Below are 12,018 nucleotides of genomic sequence, written 5' to 3'. Positions count from 1 at the left end.
ACCATAAACAAAAAGCAACCCTCGAAGGAAAGGGTGAATGGGGGCAGAAAGGCCGCGGATGAGATGGTCGACAAAACTAACCCGATACTCCATTGGAGGGGTTGGGTAGCTTTCTTCGCTGGGGAAGCACAGCGCTTTGGGCTTCTTGCTGATCCCCAGTTTCTTCAGGAGGTTGATGTCTTGGGTGGAGATTTTAGATCTCTCCCACTCGGCGCTTCCCAGATCCGCAGAGGCCATCGTCGATTCCGGCGTGCTGTGTCTGGTCAATCTACGCGGTGGCATGAACAATGGCGCAGGAATGCAGTTTGGGAGAAGATGAGCTCAGGGAGTTGTGGGCGCAGGAGGAGGTTTTGCAGAGCATAGCAGGAGAACGGCGCGAGCGGAAGTGCTCGAGGAAGAAGAAGGGGATCTTATATAGAGGTGCGGCGAAGCGGCGAACCATTGGATGGAAAAAGTATGTGCCAGATGATGATCACGTGGAACAGGGGTAAAAAAGTACTTTAACACTGGAGAAGTTACAGTACGTGCGCCAGGAAAAGCGGAGGACGTGTGTCCCCCACTTGCACGACGTGTCAAGATAATGAGTAATTTGGGCCCGCCAGGCAGCGGGAGAAGACTTCTCGCGATTTCAAGACTTGCAATCGTGGTTGTCGTCAGCAGTAACGTCACTTTGGCAGGAGAAAAATTCGACTCAACAGCTTCATAAAAAAGGCGACAGGAAAAAATATTGGAGAGCCTTTGGTCAAATACAAGTTTTTGATCAAATGCCCGGGGGCTACTTTGAAAAAATGAAAAGATCCAGAAAGACAAAATAGAAATGGTGTGAGCCTATGATCAAATACAAATATTTGTTCATAGCCTCGGGGGCTACTCCCATCGGGAGCGCTGTTCGCGCACCAGAGAGATTTGAAAACTTCGGGAGAGAAAGAAAATATAGCAACATAAGGCATGGAGCCTACACCCAAGCACAAGTCCTTGGCTGTAGCCTCGGGGGCTACTCCCATCGGGAACGCTGTCCGCGTGCCCGATGAAATTATAAAAAAGAAAGAAAGAAAGAGAAGAAGAAAGATAGAAGAGCAAAAGAGTATATTTCGAGTTATAACTAACTCTACATATACTCCCGTCGGGAGAGCAATATAAGTCATCCGTTGATTCAATAAAATGTGCCATTCCAACGGCCGAATAAGCACTCGACAATATATTCTCAGAACGCCAAAGTTGCGATCAATTTCTGAATGCCGCAAAACTTTGCGAAGGTAAGACCCCGGACCCGTTCTGTGTGGCGTGGCGCCGTCTCTGACGTCGGTTTGCTACTTTTATCCGTATCAACAGATACGAAGAAAAATCCTAACGGACGCGTTAGGTACCCGATAAATATGACTGAGACTCGACAGAATGGTAAGACCTTAAGCGGCACCTGTCGAAGTTTACACCATTATCCCGAGATCATGTCCAGGGACGTGATCTTGAAGTAGGTTTTTGCGGATTGCCACTAGAGCAGTTAACTAGTACCTGATCCGTCAGATGAACTAGCCCCAACTACCATTATCCCTGTACAATATAGAAATTCATATAAAGAAATATAGAGAAGTTTTAAGTTGTCGAGTAAAAATAAACAGTGGAGATTTTCCCTGACTCTACGATTCAAGCAAAATCTCGGGGGCTACTGACATAGGCATCCCCAATGGGCCTGCCGAAGATAGTACCCGGGGTTTACTGGAGGCCCGCTACTCGAGGAATAAGAAGATTCGGAAGCCCAAGATATTATTAAGGGAAGCTAGAGTTGTAATAGGAAGTATTACTTGTAATCTTGCGGGATGAGTTAGGAACCTTCCCGGACTCTGTAACTTGTACAACACAAATCCCTCGGCTCCACCTCCTATATAAGGGGGAGCCGAGGGACAAAGAAAGGATCGAATCATTGTCTCTCAAACCCTAGTTTTCATAATCGTCGAGTACTTTTCGGCTGAAACCTTCGAGATCTACTTGCCCTCTACTTCCAACTAAACCCTAGTCTACAACCCGTAGGCATTGACAAATTAATCCCTTGTCACTATGTATTTCTTAATTAATAGGTGCAAAGTATATGATGCAAGAGCTTAAACATGAGCACAACAATTGCCAAGTATCACATTATCCAAGACATTTTAGAATTACCACGTGTAGCATTTCCCGTTTCCAACCATACAACAATTAACGAAGCAGTTTCAACCTTCGCCATGAACATTAAAAGCTAAGAACACATGTGTTCATATGAACCAGCGGAGCGTGTCTCTCTCCCACACAAGCATGCATTTATTCAAACAAAACAAAAATAGAAACAAACAGACGCTCCAAGCAAAGTACATAAGATGTGATGGAATAAAAATATAGTTTCACTAGAGGAACCTGATAATGTTGTCGATGAAGAAGGGGATGCCTTGGGCATCCCCAAGCTTAGACGCTTGAGTCTTCTTAAAATATGCAGGGGTGAACCACCGGGGCATCCCCAAGCTTAGAGCTTTCACTCTTCTTGATCATATTGTATCATCCTCCTCTCTTGACCCTTGAAAACTTCCTCCACACCAAACTCGAAACAAACTCATTAGAGGGTTAGTGCATAATCAAAAACTCATATGTTCAGAGGTGACACAATCATTCTTAACACTTCAGGACATTGCTTAAAGCTACTGGAAGTCAATGGAACAAAGAAATCCATCCCGCATAGCAAAAGAGGCAATGCGAAATAAAAGGCAGAATCTGTCAAAACAGAACAGTCCGTAAAGACGAATTTTAAAGAGGCACCAGACTTGCTCAAATGAAAATGCTCAAATTGAATGAAAGTTGCGTACATATCTGAGGATCACACACGTAAATTGGCATAATTTTCTGAGTTACCTACAGAGAATTAGGCCCAGATTCGTGACAGCAAGAAATCTGTTTCTGCGCAGTAATCCAAATCTAGTATGAACCTTACTATCAAAGACTTTACTTGGCACAATAATGCAATAAAATAAAGATAAGAAGAGGTTGCTACAGTAATAACAACTTCCAAGACACAAATATTAAACAAAGTACTGTAGTAAAAATAAAAACATGGGTTATCTCCCAAGAAGTGCTTTCTTTATAGCCATTAAGATGGGCTCAGCGGTTTTAATGATGCACTCGCAAGAAATAGGAGTTGAAGCAAAGAGAGCATCAAAAAGCAAGTTCAAAACACATTTAAGTCTAACATGCTTCCTATGCAAAGGAATCTTGTAAATAAACAAGTTCATGTAGAGCAAAGTAACAAGCATAGGAAGATAGAACAAGTGTAGCTTCAAAAATTTCAGCACATAGAGAGGTGTTTTAGTAACATGAAAATTTCTACCACCATATTTTCCTCTCTCATAATAATGTCCAGTAGCATCATGAGCAAACTCAACAATATAACTATCACATAAAGCATTCTTATCATGAGTCTCATGCATAAAATTATTACTCTCCACATAAGCATAATCAATTTTATTAGTTGTAGTGGGAGCAAATTCAACAGAGTAGCTATCATTATTATTCTCATCATCAAATATAGGAGGCATATTGTAATCATAATCAAATTTATCCTCCATAACAGGCGGTACTAAAAGACTACTATCATTATAATCATCATAAATAGGAGGCAAAGTATCATCAAAGTAAATATCCTCCTCAATGCTTGGGGGACTAAAAAGATCATACTCATCAAAACCAGCTTCCCCAAGCTTAGAATTTTCCATAGCATTAGCAACAATGGTGTTCAAAGCATTCATATTAATAACATTCCCATTAGCATGCATATAAAGTTCCATGGGTTTTTTAATTCTCTCTTCAAACACATCATGTCCTAATTCAAGATAAAGTTCATAAAGATCTCTCATATTTTTGTTGGTTTCCATTATGCCTAACTAGTGTAAACAAGAAACAAAAAGATGCAATTGCAGGATCTAAAGGAAATAGCTTCGAGTACTTACAACGGCGAAAATAGCTTAGTAGCCGAGATCCGGAGTGTGAGTACCTTTTACCTTTCCTCACCGGCAACGGCGCCAGAAAAGTGCTTGATGTCTACGGGTGCTTCTATTCTTGTTGACAGTGTTGGGCCTCCAAGAGCAGAGGTTTGTAGAACAGCAGCAAGTTTCCCTTAAGTGGATCACCCAAGGTTTATCGAACTCAGGGAGGAAGAGGTCAAAGATATCCCTCTCATGCAACCCTGCAACCACAAAGCAAGAAGTCTCTTGTGTCCCCAACACACCTAATAGGTGCACTAGTTCGGCGAAGAGATAGTGAAATACAGGTGGTATGAATAAGTATGAGCAGTAGTAACGGCGCCAGAAAAGTGCTTGCTGGCGTGTAGTTGATGGTGGTAATATTGCGGATAGTACAGACGCAGTAGAACAGTAAACAAGCAGCGATAGCAGTATTTAGGAACAAGGCCTAGGGATCATACTTTCACTAGTGGACACTCTCAACATTGATCACATAACAGAATAAATAGATAGATGCTAGACTCTACACTCTCTTGTTGGATGATGAACACCACTAACTGTGTAGGATTACACGAACCCTCAATGCCGGAGTTAACAAGCTCCACAATATTCGATGTTCATATTTAAATAACTTTAGAGTGCATGACAGATCAACATAACCAAACCAAGTACTAACATAGCATGCACACTGTCACCTTCACACTACGAAAGGAGGCATAGATCACATCAATACTATCATAGCAATAGTTAACTTCATAATCTACAAGAGATCACAATCATAACCTACGCCAAGTACTTACACGATGCACACACTGTCACCATTACACCGTGCAGGAGGAATAGACTACTTTAATAACATCACTAGAGTAGCACACAGATAAATTGTGATACAAAACACATTGCAATCGTAAAGAGATATAAATAAGCACTTCACTATGCTCTTCATAACAATGAATAAGTATTCTGTGAAATATAGCCTAAGAGACCCACACGGTGCACACACTGTCACCTTTACACACGTGGGACAAGGAGTCTCCGGAGATCACATAAGTAAAATCCACTTGACTAGCATAATGACATCTAGATTACAAGCATCATCATATGAATCTCAATCATGTAAGGCAGCTCACGAGATTATTGTATTGAAGTACATAGGAGAGAGATTAACCACATAGCTACCGGTACAGCCCACTCCCTCCTCATGGGAGACAACAGCGTTGATGAAGATGGCGGTGGAGATGGCAGCGGTGTCGATGGAGAAGCCTTCCGGGGGCACTTCCCCGTCCCGGCGGCGTGCCGGAACAGAGACTCCTGTCCCCCAGATCTTGGCTTCGCGATGGCAGCGGCTCTGGAAGGTTTCTCGTACCGTGGCTTTTCCGTATCGATGTTTTAGGTCAGGGACCTTTATATAGGCAAAGAGGCGGAGTCGGAAGCTCGACGAGGCGGTGACACACTAGGGGGGCGCGGCCAAGGCCTGGGCCGCGCCACCCTGGCGTCTGGTGGCCCAGTGGCCCCCCTCTGGCCTCTCTCGGGTGTTCTGGAAGCTTCTCGTGATCCTAAGATGCTGGGCGTTGATTTCGTCCGATTTTGAGAATATTTCCTTACTAGGATTTCTGAAACCAAAAACAGCAGAAAACAGCAACTGGCCCTTCGGCATCTCGTCAATAGGTTAGTTCCGGAAAACGCATAAATATGACATAAAGTATGCATAAAACATGTAGATATCATCAATAATGTGGCATGGAACATAAGAAATTATCGATACGTCGGAGACGTATCATTCGCGTCTGGCTTCCTGCTCGTCTTTCATCTTCTTTTTTAGCTTCTTCAGCTCATCCTTTAGCAATGTATTCTCGGTCTGAGCTTCGGCTGAAAGGTTGTTAGCTTCCAACACCTGGTCAGCCGAAATCTTGATGGTTTTGCGAAGCTGGACGTTTTCAGATTCCAGATGGGTGAATTGATCAGCAAAGTCTGCCACAGCGTCAACTATGGCAAAAATTGGCTGAAAAAAGGAAAGTAAAAGTTATATAAGCATCTAAACATCGGTCATCGGCTTGAAAGCTAAAATAGGATATAATGCCGAGAGGTATACTCACATGATCACGAGAGATTGGTGGGATGGCGGCACTGGCAGGAGGATTAATCTTCAATACAGGGACTTTGGCCTCAGTTGTCCTTGGGGGTGGCGTTGGATCGGCGGTCGAAGGATTCAACTCCTTTGCTGATTCAGTTCTTCCAGAAAGTAATTTAGCCCTCTTTGCGAGAGGTATTTCATCGTCATCGTCAGAGCTGCTTGAAAACAAGAACACATGTTAGACGAATTGAAGGAAATTTGCTGCAAAAGAGAAGTGGAGACTAACAGATCTAAATCTTCTTCGGCAGCAAAGAAGCCTGTTGAACTCTTTGTAGCAGGAGGAGGCGACGCGGTTTCATCGACATCATCATCTTGTCCGCTAGGACTCGATTCAGCAGTTGTCATCAAATCTTCATTAATTCTCCTGCGCCGCATGTCCTTTGTACGAGCATCATCCTCCTGGGATTCGTCACTTTGGACATCGCTGTCCTGAAGAACGTGATGCCCGTCTAGTTCTACCCCACTTTCGGGTGTAGGAGGATAACATTGAGCAACGGTGGAAGCCTATCGACAGATAAAACAAAAGGAGAAATCAGACTCGGATGAAGAATCAGAGACAATTTTTCAAACAAATGCAAGACGAAATTACCTCGGCGGGAAGATGCTTGAAATCAAAAGGAGGGCGGACTGAAGTCAGGACAATATTGTCCTTCTGGCTCAGTCGAGTGAGGCGTCGCACCTCGTCGCGAAGTTCTTCGTCAAACCTCCTGCATTCTTCAGGTCCATGAACTTTCCATACAGGTGGTCGGCTATGGCACTTTCTTCGGCAGTCAGTGCATTCCGCCAGGATTTCTTTGGTGTAGCCAGGGAGACATCTTCGAACGGAGGGAGGTTGGAGCGTCGACCGGACACTGGGATATCTCGCAGATAAAACCATTTGTGTCGCCAGCCCTGGAATGATTCCTTCATTGGGTAATCAAAGTACTTGACTTCTTTTCTAACGACAAAGCCGACGCCGCCAACAACGGGAGGACCGTCGTTGCCATTGTGGCGTTTGACGTAGAATAGCTTCCTCCACAAGCCCCGATGAGGGTCGATGCCAAGGAAGGCCTCACACAAAGTGATGAAGATGGAAAGATGAAGGACGGAATTAGGGGTCAGCTTCCAGAGCTGGATACCGTAGAAGAAAAGAAGGGAACGAAGGAATTCGTGGGCAGGAATAGAGAGCCCATGAAATAAGAAGGCAACAAATATAACAGTAAAGCCTTTAGGAGGCTTTGGGCGAGAGGATGAACCTGGGAGGCGGATGTCAGAATCGGCAGATGTAATAAAGCCAAGCGTGCGCAGCTTGTTCACCTCGCGATTGGAGATGGTGGAGGCGCACCAATCACGGCTGACCTTGCCTGAGCCCGAGGAAGCACCTGGTTCAGCGGTTCCCTTCTTCTTGCCCATGGTTCTTGAGTTCTCGGGAGAAGGAACAATGGCGAGAGAAGAAACTGAAGAGGAAGATGAGTAGTATGAGGGCGTAAAAAGTAAAAGTGGTGAGAGGTTCTTTATTTACAGCGAGGACTGTTGGGGAATCGTGGCCATAACTCCAGCAATCGTGGGGAGGTGGACAAGGATCCAATCCTACACGTGTCCAAGTAAGAAAATAAAACCGGTGGCCCATTACTCCCACTACGCGCGGAAATCGAGGAGGCGCATCGGTCAATGCATAAGCACTAGCCATTTCCTAACTGACCACGCAGAAGTAGGGTGGGCCCGTCAGGTCATGTCCTGTCAGTCAGGCCGCATTAGTGGTCACGTCATCAGTGACATCACAAGAAGTATCGGCTCCGCATGACACTAGTTGGAAAAACCTCATCAGTGGCGCACCAAAAATGGATTTTGTGGCGCATGGGAGGTGCGCCACAGAAACTTCGCCACAAAAATAAGGTTTCTGTGGCGCACCGGCCCATGCGCCACAGAATTAAGGTTTCTGTGGCGCACGTGTGCTTAGGTGCGCCATAGAAAAGCGTGTGCCACATAATTGGTTTTCAGTGCACCACAGAATTTGCTTGTATTATACACGATTTTGTGATGCCTGCTATACACATGCAGTTTATAGATAGCAATATACATGTTACATACAGCAACATACAAAAATATTCAGATATAATATAAATAGCATGTACATTGCACATATATAATGTAGACATCATCATCACATTACTTACAGCCCGATCGAGATACATATATAGTGGAAGTGTCAAATGTTTTACATACAACTCTTAATTCATACAAATTTCACAATTTCGAGATACAAAGTGATCTTCATCCGGTTCCTCCTTTGCTCCCTCCTCTCTACCCACCAGGCTCGCTTGCATCGAGGTCTTGATCCGGTTCCTACTATGATTAAAATGGAAGAAAGTGAGACCAACAAATCTGATGCACATGACAAAATGGAATAAATGCCTCATACATTGTTGGTCAACACAAATACTATGGTCAGAAACCATAGTTGCAGTATACGCCGCAGTATACTTTGCAGAAGGGCCCCCCTTTCCCCGGCCGCCGTTCCGTGAACGGGTCCTTAACGAGACAACAACGCCGACCTGCCTCTCCGGCGCAGATCCACGGCAGTCCCAGCCGCCTCCTTTGTGGTCGTGTCTCCTGCGCTCTTTTCCATGGCCGGACCACGATTGGACTCACCGGGGGCATAATGATAATCGCTATCACCACTATCGTCAGACTCCACAGGTGCAGAGTACTTTGCAACAGATGCCACTTTTCTTCCCTCGTCGTTCAGTGAACGAGTCTTTGATGCAAACACCGTCCGGCCCCTGTTGCCGCGCTTCAGGCCGTGTCTCCCACGCCCTGCACACTTCGCCTTCTTGCCCGGTGAACCAATAGACTGATCGTTGGAATAAGGAAACCGATGACAACCGATTGATCGGCCGTCATCGGTTTCCTTATTCCAACGATCAGTCTATTGGTTCACCGGGAAAGAAGGCGAAGAGTGCAGGGCGCGGGAGACACAGTCTAAAGCGGGGCAACAGGGGCCGGCATGATGCTGGGCAGGCCGGCATGGTCTTTGCATCAAGGACTCGTTCACTGGACGGCGAGGGAAGAAAAGTGGGATCTGCTGCAAAGTACTCTACACCTGTGGAGTCTGACCATAGTGGTGATGGCGATTATCATTATTCCTAGCCCCGGTGAGTCCAATTGTGGTCCGGCCATGGAGAAGAGCGCAGGAGACGCGGCCACAAGGGAGGCGGCTGGGATTGCCGTGGTTCTGCGCCGGAGAGGCAGGTCGGCGTTATTGTCTCGTCAAGGACTCGTTCATGGAACGGCGGCCGGGGAAAGGGGGGCCTTCTACAAAGCATATTGTGGCGTATATGTGACCAAACATTCTAATCATCGGCACTAAAATGGAAGAAAGAGCCAAGTGGTTGCTCAACTAGATATCATATGCCTCATACTTTGTTGGTCGAAACAAATATTAACATTCAGGGATGGAGTAAGTGAGGCCAGGTAGGATGCACAAGAGATTGATATTTGTGCCATCACACCAGGCTCACTTGCTCCACCCCCGAGTGTACGAGTGACCAAACATTCTAATCATCGGCACTAAAATGGAAGAATGAGCTAAGTGGTATCAACTAGATAGCATATGCCTCATAGTTTGTTGGTCCAAACAAATATTAACATTCATGGATGGAGTAAGCGAGGCCAGGTAGGATGATCACCGCTGCCAAGATCATCGCCCAGAGGACACACATACCTACTGGTCGCAGTCGATAAGTTCACCAAATGGAGCGAGGCCATACCAGTCAGAGATCAAAAAGCCGCAACTGATGTTCAATTCTTCAAGGGAATAACTTGTCGGTTTGGCATGCCTCACAACATCATTACGGACAATGGAACTAACTTAGACTCCAAAAAGTTTCGGAAATTTTGTGACGACGGTTATCAAATTAAAATTCGCTTCATTCGCACACCCCCAAACCAATGGTCAAGTTGAAAGGATAATGGCTTAATAGGAGATGGTCTTAAAAAACGCCTTACGGGAGCAGCTGGAGCCTAGGTCGAAGAATTACCATCTATACTTTGGAGCTTGCGTACTACACCAAACAAATCAACTTAGTACACTCCATTTTTCCTAGTCTATGGAGCGGAAGCAGTTCTGCTAGCTGATGTTCGCTTTGAAGCCCTCGGATGACTGCGTACACAGAAACAATTTCAAACAACGCACTGCAAGACGCCGTGGATCTCCTTGACGAGGCACGAGACATTGCATTAGTAAGAACAACGATGTATCAGCAGGCGTTAAGAAATTACCATAGTCGACGAGTACGTAATCGAAGCTTCAGTGCTGGAGATATGGTACTGCGATTAAAACAAGAAAGACCCCTGAAGCTCGAGTCTCCGTGGGAAGGGCCGTTCATAATCACTAAAGTGATACCAGGAGGAGCTTATCGTCTCAAGAACCCAGCCTCGGGTGAAGACGTTGAAAATCCATGGAATGTTGCGCATTTGCGACGATTCTACGCATAGGATACAGCTATCCTTTACTTGCTGCATGACAGCTTCTCAGTATGTCTTATATTATGAATAAAATTCTTGATTGGGCTTCCACCCTTATTGTTTCAAGCATTATCACCCGAACAACTATTCGGGGCTTCTATTATCAGCTCTTACTCCCATCGGGAGCTTTGGCTAAAAATACGTTCTTTACAGTACCGTTAACTAACACTCCCATCGGGAGCTATAGTTAACGATACAAAGCAAACCATCCAAGCCTCGAGAAAATACGCGAGTGCTCCAGTCGATGGATGACTGTCTACAACTGGCGCGTGGTTGACGTGGGAGGTAGAAATCTCTGTGGTGTAGCTTTTCTTCGTTCCCCGGCAACGGCGCCAGAAAATAGCTTGATGTCTACGCACACTCCTTTTCCTGTAGACAGTGTTGGGCCTCCAAGAGCAGAGGTTTGTAGAACAGCAGCAAGTTTTCCCTTAAGTGGATCACCCAAGGTTTTATCAAACTCAAGGAGGAAAAGGTCAAAGATATCCCTTTCAAGCAACCCTGCGATCACAATGCAAGAAGTCTCTTGTGTCCCCAACACACCTAATACACTTGTCAGATGTATAGGTGCACTAGTTCGGCGAAGAGATAGTGAAATACATGTGGTATGAATGAATATGAGCAGTAGTAACGGCGCCAGAAAATAGCTTGCTGGCGTGCAGTTGATGGTGGTAATATTGCAGGAAGTACAGATGTAGTAGAACAGCAAATAAGCGATGATTGCAGTATTTGGAAACAAGGCCTAGGGATCATACTTTCACTAGTTGACACTCTCAACATTGATCACATAATAAAACCACTCTACACTCTCTTGTTGGATGATGAACACCATTAATTGTGTAGGGCTACAAGAGCACCTCAATGCCGGAGTTAACAAGCTCCACAACATCCGATGTTCATATTTAAATAACCTTAGAGTGCATGATAGACCAACGCAATTATACCAAGTACTAACATAGCATGCACACTGTCACCATCACACTATGAAAGGAGGAATAGATCACATCAATACTATCATAGTAATAGTTAACTTCATAATCTACAAGAGATCACAATCATAATCTACGCCAAGTACTACATGATGCACACACTGTCACCATTACATCATGGAGGAGGAATAGAGTACTTTAATAACATCACTAGAGTAGCACATAGATTAATAGTGATACAAAGCTCATTGCAATCATAAAGGAATATAAATAAGCACTTCACTATGCTATTCTGAATTACTCTCTGGCAAGATAACATCCAACTCAAATCATAACTCAGTGAATAAGTATTCTGTGAAATATAGCCTAAGAGACCCACGCGGTGCACACACTGTCACCTTTACACACGTGGGACAAGGAGTCTCCGGAGATCACATAAGTAAAATCCACTTGAATAGCATAACGACATCTA

This window comes from Lolium perenne, chromosome 3 (assembly GCF_019359855.2).
Source record: "Lolium perenne isolate Kyuss_39 chromosome 3, Kyuss_2.0, whole genome shotgun sequence".
Taxonomy (NCBI): Eukaryota; Viridiplantae; Streptophyta; class Magnoliopsida; order Poales; family Poaceae; genus Lolium; species Lolium perenne.
Note: the sequence above shows the minus strand (reverse complement) of the source record.